We start from the raw sequence: 20,766 nt of genomic DNA, 5'->3' as shown, positions 1-20,766 counted from the left end.
TTCCTTTCTTCCCCTCCCTATGTCTATAAGTTCTGATTCACTACATGTCAGTGATGGCTTCCAGGTTACTTCCCATTTCTTCATATTTGTAGAGTTTATAACTTATTTTTTTTCAAGCATTATTATGTTGACAATCTCCTGAAGTTGGCCTTTCCCACACTTTGAGGGTGAGTCTTCTGGTCCAAACCATGCCGAGAAGCAACACAGCTGTAACAAGATAAGATGAACATTTGTAGTCAACAACATTAAGACCAGTTCTAACTTAGAGGGAAGAGGTACTCAAGACTACTGCCAGGTTCAAACACCGAACTATCTATTACACAAGACAAGAAGAAGGAATCAGCAGCGACCGAGTTGAATTTTGCTCATGAGGAGAGACGTATTGGGTTGGACACTCAGTTACAATTTCACTCTGCGCTCTAAGGTACAGTCCCACGTGCTCCTCTATTTATTCGGGAGGTCCCTGGTTAACATCACTGAGGCCACTTCTGAAAGGAGGATGTAATGTATGCATCCCCAGTAGACACAATATGTGATTATACAGAATGGAAATGTGCTGACACCCATAATTTTGCCCTGTCTCTGCTTTTTTTTGGGTTGAGGTACTCGATGTCCGTCCTTGGCTGTCAGAGACAAACTGCTGATGCGAGACAACTCGCAATTGAAGATTACAAGTTGTGTGCCTTTGCACAGTTAGAAAAGTACAACTTCGGCACAATTGATAATAACTATAGCAACGGCCTTTTAAGCATAAGAGTTGTGTGATAACTTATACATAATTCTAACAACTACTATATTTGGTGAAGGTGACTATGTGGGCGTTATTTCACGTGGAAACTGTTTTGATGTGGAAACTAAGAAAATCTACTTGAGTTCTTTAATATCAATTAGTGCGATACGAGAGTGTATTTGCTGCTGGTATCAGTTATATGCTCCATCATAGAAGGCTGAGTTGTTTTATTTCCGTGTGCTGCTGTCATCTGGCACAGCTCTCAGCCTCGGCCAGGACACATCTTTCATCTTCACAACATTTCTCCATTTCAAGTATTTCAATAATAGAGGGAAGGTGGCCCAGGAGCAAACGTGCTTCTTAGGAATGCAAATGGGAGCAGGCGACTTTCAACATGGGGCCAACTTCTAAAAATTTTAGTAAAGTTGTACTTGTACTTTAAACATTTATTGCCAAAATTGTACGTGCCAAAGATCATCTGGTTTTCTTTTCTTTCTTTTTAAAAAAAAATGATTTTTCAAGAAGGTCTGAGAACATTTAAGTGGACTTGGAATGATTTCAAGCTTCACAAACATGAAAAATAAACGTGACTGAAATATTGTGTGATGATCTGTGGTCTACATCATGTTTTGTTTAGTCACGTATTGTTAGTTTTGGACTCCATTAGTTCCTGTTTATCTGCACCCTTGTTTATTTTAAAAGCCCCGTTTCCATATGAGTTGGGAAATTGTGTTAGATGTAAATATAAACGGAATACAATGATTTGCAAATCATTTTCAACCCATATTCAGTTGAATATGCTACAAAGACAAGATATTTGATATTCAAACTCATAAACTTTCATTTTTTTTTGCAAACAATGATTAAGTTAGAATTTCCTGGCTGCAACACGTGCCAAAGTAGTTGGGAAAGGGCATGTTCACCACTGTGTTACATCACCTTTTATTTTAACAACACTCAATAAACGTTTGGGAACTGAGGAAACTAATTGTTGAAGCTTTGAAAGTGGAATTCTTTCCCATTCTTGTTTTATGTAGTGCTTCAGTCCTATTTTACGCTTCATAATGCGCCACACATTTTCCATGGGAGACAGGTCTGCACTGCAGACAGGCCAGGAAAGTACCCTCACTCTTTTTTTTATGAAGCCACGCTGTTGTAACATGTGTTGAATGTGGCTTGGCATTGTCTTGCTGAAATAAGCAGGGGCGTCCATGAAAAAGACGGCGCTTAGATGGCAGCATATGTTGTTCCGAAACCTGTATGTACCTTTCAGCATTAATGGTGCCTTCACAGATGTGTAAGTTACCCATGCCTTGGCCACTAATGCACCCCCATACCATCACACATGCTGGCTTTTGAACTTTGCGTCGATAACAATCTGGATGGTTCTTTTCCTCTTTCTTTCCGAGGACACAAATATCCACAGTTTCCAAAAACAATTTGAAATGTGGACTCGTCAGACCACAGAACACTTTTCCACTTTGCATCAGTTCATCTTAGATGAGCTCGGGCCCAGCGTAGCCGGCGGCGTTTCTGGATGTTGTTGATAAATGGCTTTTGATTTGCATAGTAGAGTTTTAACTTGCACTTACAAATGTAGCGACCAACTGTAGTTACTGACAGTGTTTTTCTGAAGTGTTCCTGAGCCCATGTGGTGATATCCTTTAGACGCAGCCACACTTGAGTGTCAGCAAAAAAAGCGCCGAGTGGTCATATAAATGTTAGTGGTCTCCCACACATGAAGAAAGGCCAAAGTGGGCAGCAATGACGACTCCTCTGGTCTGCAGGTGCCGGAGTAAAGATGCTGTCTCATGTCATTGATGACTTGTCCTCTCTTCCTCTGGTCTGCAGGTGCTGAAGCTGCTGAGCAACAAGCGCTCTCAGGCTGTTGGCATCCTCATGTCCAGCATCCATCTGGACATGAAGGACATCCAGAACGGTGAGTGTCTTGATGACATCACCACATGAGCACTTATGTCATTGGTTCCTGCCTTCAAAAGTTGCTCTCGTGGAAGAGTGTTTTGCCCATTGATATGAATTTAAATCAATTTAATCAGGGATCGACCCCCAATAATGTCACTTTTTGATGAGAAATATTGTTTCAAACAACGCAGTAGAATGTACTACAATAGTTGTATGAAGTACTAGCAACATCTTGGAGAGTGGACTTCGACACCATCTCCTTCAACCTCCATCTCGGTCAAACACACCATCGGAATACAATAGAATGGTTTTATTGTCACTATTACAGTGAACAGGTTCAAAGAACAACAAAATAGGAGTGGATCCCCCAAGGTGGATACTTATTAATTTAGTAATATAAATAGTGAAAAAGAAGATATGTATGTGTGTATGTATGTATATATATTAGGGCTGGGCAACGATTAAAAATTGTAATCGAAGTTAATCGCACTATTTCTCTGATTAATCGCGATTAACTGCATTGTATACGCAAAGCCCAATAATGAATTTAAAAGTAGTGTGTAGTGCACCTTTATTGGAATATTCTCCCACATGAACAAAAGCGCCAAAACATTTGTTGTGCAAACACAATTTAAATCAGTCCTTGTTAAACAGTAGCAGTAAAATAGCATATTTTATGAAAATCAACTCCAAAAATGTAAATACAAACATTTAAGCTTATTGCCACTGCCAGGGTATTTAAGTTATCCTGTTTGTTATGGAAAATAAATATAATCTACATACAAATCTCTGAGCCACAATCATAACATCTGAACAGGCAATTTCTGAGGTAACAGCAGAAACATTTTTTTTTTATCAGGGATCTTATGTTTAAAAAACCTATATTATAGGTAGTGGGCTGTTTTAGGGAATTTTTGATCAAATTATCCGTAGTAGCAATATTAATAATGTTGGATTTATTCTGCGTAGTGCACTTAAAATAATTATGACCATATCTACGAATTGATATGATGGGAATTTTGCTTGGTGCTTTGATAAACTGAACGCATCATATACATGGTACTATATTGTGATGTTATGAGCCAGCGAAAAAAAGAACTACCCTACCCAGCATGCAACAGGAGTGAGGAGCATGCGCGGTAGCCCGGTATAGGTTGTGTCGCCATGACAACATCTTGTATGTTGTGATATGCACGCTCTGAAAGCAAACGTTAAGAACTCAGCCAACACTCCTGGTCTGCATTATTCATAAATAGACAGACAACACATATAATCCGCTGCTTCACAGGCCGCTGGATGTAGCCGGCAAAGTATTCCCATGCTAGCTAGCCGGTCTAGCAAGCACGCCTCATTCAGTCCAAAACGGCCCGATCTATCCACATTCAGAATTGTCTGGCGGTCGTAAGTGATCCCGGAGTGACCACGCTGTAAGCCAGCCAGGAAATTTGCAGAATTGTCCCGTATTTTTGCCAAATGTTGCATCTTTACCAAGAGCCTCTCGATGCCGGGCGACGCCATCTTGTTAAGAAAAGGCGTTAACAAAATAAAAGCATGTAAACAACATACGCAAATGTGCGATAAAATAATTGTCGGCGTTAATAGATTGATGAGTTAACTCATAATTAACGCATTAATTTGCCCACCCCTAATATATATATATATATACATACATATGCATGCAGCCACTGCTGCTGCTCACTGCTCCCCTCACCTTCCAAGGACTGATGAAGGGTGATGGGTCAGAGGACAAATTTCACCACACCTAGTGTGTCTGTGTGAGACAATCATTGCTTTTTTTAACTTTAACTTTAACTAATGTCATGGCTGTCTTGAGTTTCCAATCATTTCTACAACTCTCATTTTATTGTGATTGAGTGATTGAAGCACATACTTGTAATAAAAATGGAGCTGTTTGGCCACAATACCCAGCAATATGTTTGGAGGAGAAAAGCTGAGGCCTTTAATCCCAGGAACACCATCCCTACCGTCAAGCATGGTGGTGGTAGTATTATGCTCTGGGCCTGTTTTGCTGCCAATGGAACTGCTGCTTTAAATGGGACAATGAAAAAGGAGGATTAGCTCCAAATTGTCCAGGACAAGCTACAATCATCAGGGGGGAGGTTGGGTCTTGGGCACAGTTGGGTGTTCCAACAGGACAATGACCCCAAACACACCTCAAAAGTGGTAAAGGAATGGCTAAATCAGACTAGAATGAAGGTTTTAGAATGGCCTTCCCATAGTCCTGACTTAAAGGTGTGGACAATGCTGAAGAAACAAGTCCATGTCAGAAAAGCAACACATTTAGCTGAACCGCAGCAATTTTGTGGTGAAAAATGTAAACAGAAGCTTGTGGATGGCTACGAAAAGCACCTTATTGCAGGTAACCTTGCCAAGGGGACATGTAAGCAAATATTAACATTGCTGTACGTATACTTTTGATTGCTGACATCTTCAGTAGAGCCATAATAAATTCATAAAAGAAGCAAACTTCATGAATGTTTTTTTGTGAGCAACAAGTATGTGCTCCAATCACTACATCACAACTAAATAAGAGTTGTAGAAATGATTGGAAAGTCAAGACAGCCATGACATCATGTTCTTTACACGTGTACGTAGACTTTTGAGCAGGACTGTGTGTGTTGCTAGGAGACATTACCGTGGATAAAGCGCTCATTAGCAATGTTGCCAGTCGGGCGTACTAAAAACAAATTCAACTGTCAAAATTCTTGCCTTAAAGGCCTACTGACATGAGATGTTCTTATTTAAACGGGGATAGCAGGTCCATTCTATGGCCACCAGCAGTGAGAGCGATTCGGACCGAGAAAGCGACAATTTCCCCAATAATTTCGAGCGAGGATGAAAGAATTGTGGATGAGGAAAGTCAATCAATCAATCAATGTTTATTTATATAGCCCCAAATCACAAATGTCTCAAAGGACTGCACAAATCATTACGACTACAACATCCTCGGAAGAACCCACAAAAGGGCAAGGAAAACTCACACCCAGTGGGCAGGGAGAATTCACATCCAGTGGGACGCAAGTGACAATGCTGACTATGAGAAAATGAGAAACCTTGGAGAGGACCTCAGATGTGGCCAACCCCCCCCGCCCTCGAGGGGGCCGAAAGCAATGGATGTCGAGCGGGTCTAACATGATACTGTGAAAGTTCAATCCATAGTGGCTCCAACACAGCCGCGAGAGTTCAGTTCAAAGCGGATCCAAGACAGCAGCGAGAGTCCCGTCCACAGGAAACCATCTCAAGCGGAGGCGGATCAGCAGCGTAGAGATGTCCCCAACCGATACAGGCGAGCGGTCCATCCTCGGTCTCGACTCTGGACAGCCAGTACTTAATCCATGGTCATCGGACCGGACCTCCTCCACAAGGGAGGGGGGACATAGGAGAAAAAAGAAAAGAAGCGGCAGATCAACTGGTCTAAAAAGGAGGTCTATTTAAAGGCTAGAGTATACAGATGAGTTTTAAGGTGAGAGTTAAATGCTTCTACTGAGGTAGCATCTCGAGTACTGGAGCCCGAACGGAAAACGCTCTATAGCCCGCAGACTTTTTTTGGGGCTCTAGGAATCACTAATAAGCCGGAGTCTTTTGAACGCAGATTTCTTGCCGGGACATATGGTACAATACAATCGGCAAGATAGGCTGGAGCTAGACCGTGTAGTATTTTATACGTAATTAGTAAAACCTTAAAGTCACATCTTAAGTGCACAGGAAGCCAGTGCAGGTGAGCCAGTATAGGTATATATGTATGTATATATGTATATAAAGGTATATACAGTATAGGTATATATGTATGTATATATGTATATAAAGGTATATACAGTATAGGTATATATGTATGTATATATGTATATAAAGGTATATACAGTATAGGTATATATGTATGTATATATGTATATAAAGGTATATACAGTACAGGCGTAATATGATCAAACTTTCTTGTTCTTGTCAAAAGTCTAGCAGCCGAGAGAGAGTGAAGGACCAGAAAAAAAGAAAAAAAAAGACTATTGAGTGGGAGCGATTCAGATGTTATTAGACAAATTTACGAGGATAATTCTGGAAAATCCCTTATCTGCTTATTGTGTTACTAGTGTTTCAATGAGATTATATGGTCGTACCTGTACAACCTGAAGATCGGCCCCGCACCTTTCTTCAGCACCAGTCGACGGGTGATGGCGATACCCATCCCTGCCCTTCGCAAGGGACCCTCTTCGAAACACGATCTTTCGAAATGATCGCCGCATAATACACTGTCGCTTGACCGATCTGTTCCATAGTAAAGCTTCACCGTCATCTTTCGGGAATGTAAACAAGGAAACACCGGCTGTGTTTGTGTTGCTAAAGGCGGCCGCAACACACCGCTTCCCACCTACAGCTTTCTTCTTTGACGTCTCCATTATTCATCGAACAAATTGCAAAAGATTCAGCAACATATGTCCAGAATACTGCGGAATGATGCGATTTAAACAGACGACTTATAGCTGGGAACGGTCCTGGAACAAAATGTCCTCTACAATGCGTGACGCGCGAAATTTAAAATTGCAATTTAGTCAACTAAAAAGGCCGTATTGGCATGTGTTGCAATGTTAATATTTCATCATTGATATATAAACTATCAGACTGTGTGGTCGCTAGTAGTGGCTTTCAGTAGGCCTTTAAGGCTAGATGTGAAGCCACTTTCCCATGGGATGCAAGCTAGCAGCATACTACTTCACTATTCCACTCAATCTGCAAAAAAAAAAAAAGTGCTTGCAACAATGAAAGGAATGAGGAGGATGTGATGTTCCTCACGAGAGACAGTGGGACATTAACACACTTTCACGCAGTTGCGTAACTGCCTCCCCCCCACCCCCCACCTCCCCCTACCCACCCGGGTCATCAATCATGACTTTTATTTCCCAGCGACCAAGACGGCGCCGTCTCTCATCTAAGTATCTCCAAAGGACTTCTCAATCCTCTTAGATGCTTGCCCAGTTTATGAGAGAACCCCGGTGCTCGCTGACGCGTCGTCAACACTTTGGTGAGAAGGAGGTTTGGTCCGCAAAGATCAATCAATCAATCAATGTTTATTTATATAGCCCCAAATCACAAATGTCTCAAAGGACTGCACAAATCATTACGACTACAACATCCTCGGAAGAACCCACAAAAGGGCAAGGAAAACTCACACCCAGTGGGCAGGGAGAATTCACATCCAGTGGGACGCCAGTGACAATGCTGACTATGAGAAACCTTGGAGAGGACCTCAGATGTGGGCAATCCCCCCTCTCTAGGGGACCGAAAGCAATGGATGTCGAGCGGGTCTAACATGATACTGTGAAAGTTCAATCCATAGTGGCTCCAACACAGCCGCGAGAGTTCAGTTCAAGCGGATCCAAGACCGCAGCGAGAGTCCCGTCCACAGGAAACCATCTCAAGCGGATCAGCAGCATAGAGACGTCCCCAACCGATACAGGCGAGCGGTCCATCCTGGGTCCCGACGAGCGGTCCATCCTGGGTCTCGACTCTGGACAGCCAGTACTTCATCCATGGTCATCGGACCGGACCCCCTCCACAAGGGAGGGGGGGATATAGGAGAAAGAAAAGAAGCGGCAGATCAACTGGTCTAAAAAGGAGGTCTATTTAAAGGCTAGAGTATACAGATGAGTTTTAAGGTGAGACTTAAATGCTTCTACTGAGGTAGCATCTCGAACTGTTACCGGGAGGGCATTCCAGAGTACTGGAGCCCGAACGGAAAACGCTCTATAGCCCGCAGACTTTTTTTGGGCTCTAGGAATCACTAATAAGCCGTAGTCTTTTGAACGCAGATTTCTTGCCGGGACATATGGTGCAATACAATCGGCAAGATAGGCTGGAGCTAGACCGTGTAGTATTTTATACGTAAGTAGTAAAACCTTAAAGTCACATCTTAAGTGCACAGGAAGCCAGTGCAGGTGAGCCAGTACAGGTATATATGTATGTATATATGTATATAAAGGTATATACAGTATAGGTATATATGTATATATATATATGTATATAAAGGTATATACAGTATAGGCGTAATATGATCAAACTTTCTTGTTCTTGTCAAAAGTCTAGCAGCCGCATTTTGTACCAACTGTAATCTTTTAATGCTAGACATGGGGAGACCCGAAAATAATACGTTACAGTAATCGAGACGAGACGTAACAAACGCATGGATAATGATCTCGGCGTCTTTAGTGGCCAAAATGGAGCGAATTTTAGCGATATTACGGAGATGAAAGAAGGCCGTTTTAGTAACGCTTTTAATGTGTGACTCAAAGGAGAGAGTTGGGTCGAAGATAATACCCAGATCTTTTACAGAGTCACCTTGTTTTATTATTTGGTTGTCAAATGTTAAAGTTGTATTATTAAATAGAGGTCGGTGTCTAGCAGGACCGATAATCAGCATTTCCGTTTTTTTGGCATTAACTTGCAAAAAGTTAGCGGACGGTCACAAACAATGAAAGCCGGCTTCAACAACCGAGACGAGAGCGGCAGATTCAGTCTCGGCTTTAATGAAAACCAAATGCTGTGCAGAGGAGAGGAAGAGGGGGGAGGAACAGACGTGAGAAATAAAAGATAATACAACAATTCTGTGAAGGGAATGTAACTGTTATCGCCACAAAACCTCACTGGGCTGTTCAAGAATGCTTCAAGTAACACGTTAACATTCCTAACCCCTTCAGGCCACGTTAAAATGAAGTTACACTGTTTACATTAACTCCTAAAACGTTCTCTCGCTTGTAAAAGTCTAATAAAAATGTAACGTTTTGATACAAATGCTTTACTTTCACCACTTCAAATAGCAGCAGCTCCTAACAAACATATGATTTTTATTTGATTTTCTCATGCAATTTGTGTCAAGACATCAATGTGAAAAAAGGGAGTCACACAATTTGTACTAATAATAATAATAATAGATGTTATTTGTAAAAAAAAGCACTTTACATTGAGCAATCAACCTCAAAGTGCTACAGTGCATTTAAAAACAAAAACAAAACAACAACAACGTTAGAACCACAAATAACTGCCCCCAACAAGTAAAATCCATCCATCCATCCATTTTCTGCCGCTTATTCCCTTTTTTGGGGTCGCGGGGGGCGCTGGCGCCTATCTCAGCTACAATCGGGCGGAAGGCGGGGTACACCCTGGACAAGTCGCCACCTCATCGCAGGGCCAACACAGATAGACAGACAACATTCACACACTAGGGCCAATTTAGTGTTGCCAATCAACCTATCCCCAGGTGCATGTCTTTGGAGGTGGGAGGGGCCTATCCCCAGCTGCATGTCTTTGGAGGTGGGAGGGGCCTATCCCCAGGTGCATGTCTTTGGAGGTGGGAGGGGCCTATCCCCAGGTGCATGTCTTTGGAAGTGGGAGGAAGCCGGAGTAGAACCCACGCATTCCCGGGGAGAACATGCAAACTCCACACAGAAAGATCCCGAGCCTGGATTTGAACCCATGACTGCAGGAACTTCTTATTGTGAGGCAGACGCACAAACCCCTCTTCCACCGTGACGCCACAAGTAAAATAAATAGTAGAAAAATAAAAATAAAAATCTAGAACAGCCTAATAGCTAGAATGAGCACATACATATCTAAGACCCGTTTGCTAGCCATCCACGAGCTTCTGCTTACATTTTTCACCACAAAATTGCTGCAGTTCGGCTAAATGTGTTGGACTTGTTTCTTCAGCATTGTCCAAACCTTTAAGTCAGGACTTTAGGAAGGCCATTCTAAAACCTTAATTCTAGCCGGATTTAGCCATTCCTTTACCACTTTTGAGGTGTGTTTGGGGTCATTGTTCTGTTGGAACACCCAACTGTGCCCAAGACCCAACCTCCCCCTCTGATGATTGTAGCTTGTCCTGAACAATTTGGAGCTAATCCTCCTTTTTCATTGTCCCATTTAAAGCAGCAGTTCCATTGGCTGCAAAACAGGCCCAGAGCATAATACTGCACTCTTCAGCATCTACATGCTGTCGCTAGGTGACATCATACGCAAATACGGTGTTAGCTTTCACTGCTATGCTGATGACACCCAACTCTACATGCCCCTAAAGCTGACCAACACGCCGGATTGTAGTCAGCTGGAGGCGTGTCTTAATGAAATGAAACAATGGATGTCCGCTAACTTTTTGCAACTCAACGCCAAAAAAAACGGATATGCTGATTATCGGTCCTGCTAGACACCGACCTCTATTTAATAATACAACTCTAACATTTGACAACCAAACAATTAAACAAGGCGACACGGTAAAGAATCTGGGTGTTATCTTCGACCCAACTCTCTCCTTTGAGTCACACATTAAAAGCGTTACTAAAACGGCCTTCTTTCATCTCCGTAATATCGCTAAAATTCGCTCCATTCTGTCCACTAAAGACGCTGAGATCATTATCCATGCGTTTGTTACGTCTCGCCTCGACTACTGTAACGTATTATTTTCGGGTCTCCCCATGTCTAGCATTAAAAGATTACAGTTGGTACAAAATGCGGCTGCTAGACTTTTGACAAGAACAAGAAAGTTTGATCATATTACACCTGTACTGTATATACCTTTATATACATATATACATACATATATACCTATACTGTATATACCTTTATATACATATATACATACATATATACCTATACTGTATATACCTTTATATACATATATACATACATATATACCGATACTGGCTCACCTGCACTGGCTTCCTGTGCACTTAAGATGTGACTTTAAGGTTTTACTACTTACGTATAAAATACTACACGGTCTAGCTCCATCCTATCTTGCCGATTGTATTGTACCATATGTCCCGGCAAGAAATCTGCCTTCAAAGGACTCCGGCTTATTAGTGATTCCCAAAGCCCAATAGAAAAGAATAGAAGATTAAAATAAAATTAAAAAAAATAAAAAAAATTAAAAATCGGTCTTAGCCTGGGCCCTGGAGTGGGGGTGCAGACTGAGGCCAAGGGAAAAAACAAAAACAAAACTCATAGCCATAGTACACATCCCTCTTACATGTGTGTAAGACGGACACATCAAACATCAAAGAACACAGAGGACATTAAAGACATTAAAGCAGCAGATACAAGCAGACACTCCTACATACAACTATGAATAAAAAGTAAAATAAACATATCCACTGTGGTAGGACAGGACAGGGACTTCGAGGCCACCTTTACGAGAATTGGGCATCATGTCCTGAACGTATGAACACAAGACACATTTGATTGCGAGGCTCCTCCGGTGTGGGAGTTCTACCGACCACGACGTGTTCCATTATCACACCCGACACCTCTCCCACACCAGCAGACACAAGCCAGGTGAGCATCACTCTGAGGGGCTGCCATGGAGTCCATATCTGGGTGTTGAGTGCTGATTAAGTGCACGGCGACACTCGGCCTCCACACTTTGTCTTCAAAGGTTTACTCTCCCAGGATGGATGCTGGCGGGCGCCGAGACCGGAAGGCGACAGCAGGAATTCAAAGACAAGGAGTTCAAACACCAGATCATAGATTTGTTAGACCTCTGTGTATTTATGTTTGACGTTTGAGGCCCGCTCGGGGAGAAGTATGCAAGTGGCGCTTTGCTTTCCTGCAGCTCCGAGCCACCCCGTCATATTCTCCTCATGACTACTTTTATCACGTCCTCTCCTCTCTCCCTCAGCCGTCCTAAATATGGACAACACCGTCGTGGATCTGGAGACCCTGCAAGCGCTGTATGAGAACGTGAGTACCAAAACATGTTTTTATTTTGAAGGCATGAGTGAGCAGACGGTGGTTTCGGTCCTCCACCCAGAGCAGTAAATATCAATACGGAGAGTGGAGCACCAAACTGTCAGGTTTACGCACCAAACTATCTATTAAACAGAACAAGAAGCAAGGAATCAGGCATAGTTCAATTTTGCTCATGAGGAGAACGCACGGAGCTGGCTTCTGTAGCCGAGGATCGGACCGCCAAGTGCCCTGCCGCCCAGCTCACTCTGCCGCATCGCGTGGACATCGGGGGCGGTACCTCTGGAATGGCAGACCGGGGTGGTGGTCCCTCTCTTTAAGAGGGGGGGACCGGAGGGTGTGTTCCAACTATGGTGGGATCACACTCCTCAGCCTTCCCGGTAAGGTTTATTCAGGTGTACTGGAGAGGAGGCTACGCCAGATAGTCGAAACTCGGATTCAGGAGGAACTGTGTGGTTTTCGTCCTGGTCGTGGAACTGTGGACCAGCTCTGTACTCTCGGCAGGGTTCTTGAGGGTGCATGGGAGTTTGCCCAACCAGTCTACATGTGCTTTGTGGACTTGGAGAAGGCATTGGACCGTGTCCCTCGGGAAGTCCTGTGGGGAGTGCTCAGAGAGTATGGGGTATCGGACTGTCTTATTGTGGCGGTCCGCTCCCTGTACGATCAGTGCCAGAGCTTGGTCCGCATTGCCGGCAGTAAGTCGAACACATTTCCAGTGAGGGTTGGACTCCGCCAAGGCTGTCCTTTGTCACCGATTCTGTTCATAACTTTTATGGACAGAATCTCTAGGCGCAGTCAAGGCGTTGAGGGGTTCCGGTTTGGTGACCGCAGGATTAGGTCTCTGCTTTTTGCAGATGATGTGGTCCTGATGGCTTCATCTGACCGGGATCTTCAGCTCTCACTGGATCGGTTTGCGACCGGAATGAGAATCAGCACCTCCAAGTCCGAGTCCATGGTTCTCGCCCGGAAAAGGGTGGAGTGCCATCTCCGGGTTGGGGAGGAGACCCTGCCCCAAGTGGAGGAGTTCAAGTACCTAGGAGTCTTGTTCACGAGTGAGGGAAGAGTGGATCGTGAGATCGACAGGCGGATCGGTGCGGCGTCTTCAGTAATGCGGACGTTGTACCGATCCGTTGTGGTGAAGAAGGAGCTGAGCCGGAAGGCAAAGCTCTCAATTTACCGGTCAATCTACGTTCCCATCCTCACCTATGGTCATGAGCTTTGGGTCATGACCGAAAGGATAAGATCACGGGTACAAGCGGCCCAAATGAGTTTCCAGGTCTCTCCCTTAGAGAGAGGGTGAGAAGCTCTGCCATCCGGGAGGAACTCAAAGTAAAGCCGCTGCTCCTCCACGTCGAGAGGAGCCACATGAGGTGGTTCGGGCATCTGGTCAGGATGCCACCCCGAATGCCTCCCCGGGGAGGTGTTTAGGGCACGTCCAACCAGTAGGAGGCCACGGGGAAGACCCAGGACACGTTGGGAAGACTATGTCTCTCGGCTTGCCTGGGAACGCCTCGGGATCCCCCGGGAAGAGCTAGACGAAGTGGCTGGGGAAAGGGAAGTCTGGGTTTCCCTGCTTAGGCTGTTGCCCCCGCGACCCGACCTCGGATAAGCGGAAGAAGATGGATGGATGGATGGAGAACGCATGGAGCTGCACACTCAGTTACAGTCTCACCCCTACACTCTCAGGAACAGCCTAGGCGCTCCTCTATTTATTCAGTTTAGGAGTTCCCTAGTTCCATGCCTCTAAAGGGAGGGGTCTCACATTATGCCAGCAGCTCAGTACGCACAATTTGTGATTATTCAGAACAAAAATGTGCTGGGGGCCTTGTGATTGCGCCCTGTCTCTGCCTGCTGTTGATACGACTTATCTTCGTTGAGGTGCTGGTTCGTCCTTGGCTGTTAGGAAGCTAAATGACAGAAAACATCCGCAGCAAGGCCACTTCTCACATGCCGAGGAAGATAACAAGTTGTGTGCCCTTGCACAAAAAGAAAAAGTACAGCTTGAGCACAATAGATAACTAAAGTGACAGCCTTTAAGCATAAGAGTTGTGTGATAACTTCTATTCAATTATTCTAACAGGAACCCACACAAGAGCATAGCTAGGCAGCGTTCCTTCTTTTCCTTCAACTTTTATTTTGAAACGCTCACTTAGAATAGAAGGTTGGGTGTCAAGTCCAATCCTAATTGGAGGATGAGGAGTACATGCCTGATTAAAAGTCACATATTCTGTCTGTTCGTTAGCCACCTAGCTCAAAAGTCTGAGTAGTTTTTCGTGAAACTTTCATTGAATGCCATAAGTTGGACAACATTTTGGGGGTGATCCGGATCAGTTCTATGAGGCTAAGCTTCTCTGCTAGCATCCCCGCCTCCACCCACAGAGACAAAGACTGAATTCACCTTGTTTCATTTCATATCATTCTTGTTTTTTTAACCTACAGTAGAACACGTATCATACATTCTTGTTAGGCTAATTATTGTAGTCGCCAGTGCACCATAGGTTTGGTATTTAGCATTATTTTGAGTATTTATATTAATTTCTCTTATCAAACGTGTCAGTTATCAACAAGAACTTGCATGAGTGGTCACATGAATTAAATATTGCGTCTTTGTTACGCTAATACATGTTTTGTGAGTTCTGACCTTTGGATTGTTTTCAGTCTTTGCATATTATTTCTATAATGAAACGTGTCAGTTATCAATAAAAACTTGCAAAGAGTGGCCGCGTTTATCAATGATCAATTAGTCACAGGTGAGGTCGCGGGCTTTGAGTTTTGACTCTTGGATTGTTTTGAGTCTTGACATTTTATTTATATTTTAAAACGTGTCAGTTATCGACAAGAACTTGCATGAGTGGTCACATGAATTAAATCTTGCGTCTTTGTTACGCTAATACATGTTTTGTTGTGGGTCCTGTGAGTTCTGAATTTTGGATTGTTTTCAGTCTTTGCATATTATTTCTATTATGAAACGTGTCAGTTATCAATAAAAACTTGCAAAGAATGGCCGCGTTTATCAATGATCAATTAGTCACAGGTGAGGTCGCGGGCTTTGAGTTTTGACTCTTGGATTGTTTTGAGTCTTGACATTTTATTTATATTTTGAAACGTGTCAGTTATCGATAAGAACTTGCATGAGTGGTCACATGAATTAAATCTTGCGTCTTTGTTACGCTAATACATGTTTTGTTGTGGGTCCTTTGAGTTCTGACTTTTGGATTGTTTTCAGTTTTTGCATATTATTTCTATCATGAAACATGTCAGTTATCAATAAAAACTTGCAAAGAGTGGCCGCGTTTATCAATGATCAATTAGTCACAGGTGAGGTCGCGGGCTTTGAGTTTTGACTCTTGGATTGTTTTGAGTCTTGACATTTTATTTATATTTTGAAACGTGTCAGTTATCGATAAGAACTTGCATGAGTGGTCACATGAATTAAATCTTGCGTCTTTGTTACGCTAATACATGTTTTGTTGTGGGTCCTGTGAGTTCTGAATTTTGGATTGTTTTCAGTCTCTGCATATTATTTCTATTATGAAACGTGTCAGTTATCAATAAAAACTTGCAAAGAGTGGCCGCGTTTATCAATGATGAATTAGTCACAGGTGAGGTCGCGGGCTTTGAGTTTTGACTCTTGGATTGTTTTGAGTCTTGACATTTTATTTATATTTTGAAACGTGTCAGTTATCGATAAGAACTTGCATGAGTGGTCACATGAATTAAATCTTGCGTCTTTGTTACGCTAATACATGTTTTGTTGTGGGTCCTTTGAGTTCTGACTTTTGGATTGTTTTCAGTCTTTGCATATTATTTCTATCATGAAACATGTCAGTTATCAATAAAAACTTGCAAAGAGTGGCCGCGTTTATCAATGATCAATTAGTCACAGGTGAGGTCGCGGGCTTTGAGTTTTGACTCTTGGATTGTTTTGAGTCTTGACATTTTATTTATATTTTGAAACGTGTCAGTTATCGATAAGAACTTGCATGAGTGGTCACATGAATTAAATCTTGCGTCTTTGTTACGCTAATACATGTTTTGTTGTGGGTCCTTTGAGTTCTGACTTTTGGATTGTTTTCAGTCTTTGCATATTATTTCTATCATGATACATGTCAGTTATCAATAAAAACTTGCAAAGAGTGGCCGCGTTTATCAATGATCAATTAGTCACAGGTGAGGTCGCGGGCTTTGAGTTTTGACTCTTGGATTGTTTTGAGTCTTGACATGTTATTTATATTTTGAAAGGTGTCAGTTATCGATAAGAACTTGCAAGAAGTGATCGCAATAATAAATCCCACATTTAATAGGCTAATATATGTAGTCACAGGTGAGGTCGCCTTCTATGAGTTATAACTTATGGATAGTTTTGAGTCTTTACATTTTATTTATGTGTCAGGTTCAAATAAGAGCTTGCAAAGAGTGATCGCAATACTAAATCCCACGTCTTTATTACGCTAACATATGTAGTCGAGTGTGAGGCCGTGTACTTTGAGTTTTGACTTTTGGATTGTTTTGGTGTTTGTATTTTCTACAGTATCTATTATGAACCGTTTCCGCTATCAATGAGAACTTTCAAAGAGTAATTGCATTAATTAATCCCACGTCTTAATTACGCTAACATACGTTATGCTGGGTGTTGTGAGTTTTGATTTTTGGATTGTTTTCAGTCTGGCTTTTATTTCTATTATGAAATGTGTCAGTTTTAAATACAAACTTGCAAGAAGTGATTGAGTTCATACAATTCCACATCTATTAGGCCAATATATGTAGTCACAGGTGACTTATAACTTTTTGATTGTTTTGAGTCTTTACATTTTATTACTTTTATAAAATGTCAGTTTTAAATTAGAACTTGCAAGGAGTGATCGCATTATTAAATCCTGCGTCTTTATTATTATGCTAATATATGTGGCCGAGGGTGAGGCCGCGGGCTTTGAGTTTTGACTTTTGGATTTTTTTCAGTCTTGCATTTTATTTCTATTATGAGATGTCAGTTTTAAATAAGAACTAGCAAGGAGTAATCGCATTAATCAAATCGCACGTCTTCATTACGTTAATATTTTTTGTCGTGGGTGAGGGTGGATGCTGTGAGTTTTGACTTTTTGGATTGTTTTCAGTCTTGCATTTTATTTCTATTATGAGATGTCAGTTTTAAATAAGAACTAGCAAGGAGTAATCGCATTAATCAAATCGCACGTCTTCATTACGTTAATATTTTTTGTCGTGGGTGAGGGTGAGTGCTGTGAGTTTTGACTTTAGGATTGTTTTCAGTCTGGTATTTTATTCCTGTTAAGAGATGTCCATTTTAAATAAGAATGTACAAAGAGTAATGCATTCATTTAATCCCACGTCTTTACTAAACTAATATACTGCATGTTGTTGTGAACAGGGGTGGATGCTGTGAGTTTTGGATTATGGATTATTTTCAGTGTTGCATTTTATTTCTATTATAGGATTTCAGTTTTAAATAAGAACTTGCAAGGAGTAATCTCATTAATTAAATCCCACGTCATTATTACGTTAATATTTGTTATCGTGGGTGAGGGTGGATGCTGTGAGTTTTGACTTTTTGGATTGTTTTCAGTCTTGCATTTTATTTCTATTATGAGATGTCAGTTTTAAATAAGAACTAGCAAGGAGGAATCGCATTAATCAAATCGCACGTCTTCATTACGTTAATATTTTTTGTCGTGGGTGAGGGTGGATGCTGTGAGTTTTGACTTTTTGGATTGTTTTCAGTCTTGCATTTTATTTCTATTATAAGATTTCAGTTTTAAATAAGAACTTGCAAGGAGTAATCTCATTAATTAAATCCCACGTCATTATTACGTTAATATTTGTTATCGTGGGTGAGGGTGGATGCTGTGAGTTTTGACTTTTTGGATTGTTTTCAGTCTTGCATTTTATTTCTATTATGAGATGTCAGTTTTAAATAAGAACTAGCAAGGAGGAATCGCATTAATCAAATCGCACGTCTTCATTACGTTAATATTTTTTGTCGTGGGTGAGGGTGGATGCTGTGAGTTTTGACTTTTTGGATTGTTTTCAGTCTTGCATTTTATTTCTATTATAAGATTTCAGTTTTAAATAAGAACTTGCAAGGAGTAATCTCATTAATTAAATCCCACGTCATTATTACGTTAATATTTGTTATCGTGGGTGAGGGTGGATACTGTGAGTGTTGACTTTTTGGATTGTTTTCAGTTTTGCATTTTATTTCTATTATGAGATGTCAGTTTTAAATAAGAACTAGCAAGGAGTAATCGCATTAATCAAATCGCACGTCTTCATTACGTTAATATTTTTTGTCGTGGGTGAGGGTGGATGCTGTGAGTTTTGACTTTTTGGATTGTTTTCAGTCTTGCATTTTATTTCTATTATAAGATTTCAGTTTAGAATAAGAACAATGCAAGGAGTAATCTCATTAATTAAATCCCACGTCATTATTACGTTAATATTTCTTATCGTGGGTGAGGGTGGATACTGTGAGTTTTGACTTTTTGGATTGTTTTCAGTCTTGCATTTTATTTCTATTATGAGATGTCAGTTTTAAATAAGAACGATGCAAGGAGTAAATGCATTCATTCAATCCGCCATCTTAATTACGCTACTGAATGTAGTTGTGGATGAGGCCGAGTGTTGTGACTTTTGGATAGTTTTGAGTCTATTTTATTTCCAATGAATAAATGTTAGGCACGTTGTCATTATGAACCAGCGAGGAGCGATCTAATGACATTGTTGGGTGAGTGTGTGGCATCGCGTGCCAGACTCATGGCCCGCCTCTTGCAGTCGTGCCCACGCAGGGCGAGGGCGGCGTACTTGAATGTGGATCCGCAGGCATCCATCAGCTGGTTGCGGTCGGCGCAGCGCAGGAGAAAGTGGTGCAATCATTCCTGAAAAGCTGAAAGTTGAACATTTCAGGTGGGGGGAAAAAAACATCAAATCAATCACGTTGTTGTTTTTGCAGCACGGAGCAGGCAGCTTGTTTTTTTTCCACTCAACGTCACTCCGCTGTGAAGCCATGTTTCACTTCAGATGTGCACTTTCCTGCCTCTCTGAGAAAGGTGAAGCAAAGGACACGGGCGTGTGGTGTTTGGAGTCGCTCATGTGTCGGCTGCTCCAAAAGTGCCAGCCTTCATTTTTCATCGCAAAGCCGCTTTTTGTCACGCCGGATTCTTTTCTTCTTTTCCTTTTCAAATTTGTGCTCTTCGGAGACACGTTTGGTGCGCTCGTCATGTTTGCATACAAGGCTGTCAACGCCAAGCGTTTGGCAATAAAAAGCTCCTCGTGTTCAAGTCTGTGAGGAACCTAAGAACGTGTTCCATGAGACACAGTTGGAAGGAAAGTGGCTTTTTGGGCGGACAAATGAGGTGGGAAGGTTACTTTTCAGGGGCGTACCTTCCTTTTTACTTCTTGTCCAGGCTGGAATGACGGTGCAATCTTCAGTGAGGTGGCAAGTTCTACTTCCAGATACGCTTCAGTGTACCTGCTGCCTCTCGGCCCAATGCTAGGCTTTAGGGCGCTAACTCAAATTTTGGGTTGAGAGTCTCCCCACTCACTAAAATATGCTGGGTTATTTTTTGTAACCCAATTCATGAGTTGCTTGTATTTAGTTATATTTTGGAGTTATTTTTTATAAAGGGCAACCCATTTTCTGGGTTATAAGGGTATTAGTTGAACTCAATTTCTGGGTTTTTTAAAATGACGCACCATTTCCGGGTTGTTTTTCAAAGAGCAACCCATTTTCTGGGTTATAAGGGTATTAGTTGAACTCAATATCTGGGTTTTGAAAATGACGCACCATTTCTGGGTTGTTTTTCAAAGAGCAACCCATTTTCTGGGTTATAAGGCTTTTAGTTGAACTCAATTTCTGGGTTTTGAAAATGACGCACCATTTCTGGGTTGTTTTTCCAAGAGCAACCCATTTTTTGGGTTATAAGGGTATTAGTTGAACTCAATATCTGGGTTTTGAAAATGACGCACCATTTCTGGGTTGTTTTTCAAAGAGCAACCCATTTTCTGGGTTATAGGGTATTAGTTGAACTCAATTTCTAGGTTTTGAAAATGACGCACAATTTCTGGGTTGTTTTTCAAAGAGCGACCCATTTTCTGGGTTATAAGGCTTTTAGTTGAACTCAATTTCTGGGTTTTGAAAACGATGCACCATTGTGGGTTGTTTTTCAAATAGCAACCCATTTTCTGGGTTATAAGGCTTTTAGTTGAACTCAATGTCTGGGTTTTGAAAATGATGCACCATTTTGGGTTGTTTTTCCAAGAGCAACCCATTTTCTGGGTTATAAGGCTTTTAGTTGAACTCAATTTCTGGGTTTTGAAAATGACGCACCATTTCTGGGTTGTTTTTCAAAGAG

General features: G+C 41.8%; 1 pseudogene; it reads left to right on the top strand.

The window, feature by feature from the left end:
* Window positions 1–20,766, top strand: part of LOC133559714 (formin-2-like) — a 140,412-nt pseudogene that overhangs the window by 31,869 nt on the left and 87,777 nt on the right.

Source organism: Nerophis ophidion, linkage group LG09 (assembly GCF_033978795.1).
Source record: "Nerophis ophidion isolate RoL-2023_Sa linkage group LG09, RoL_Noph_v1.0, whole genome shotgun sequence".
Taxonomy (NCBI): Eukaryota; Metazoa; Chordata; class Actinopteri; order Syngnathiformes; family Syngnathidae; genus Nerophis; species Nerophis ophidion.
The sequence above is the reverse complement of the archived record's forward strand: the minus strand, read 5'-3'. Positions and strand labels throughout refer to the sequence as shown.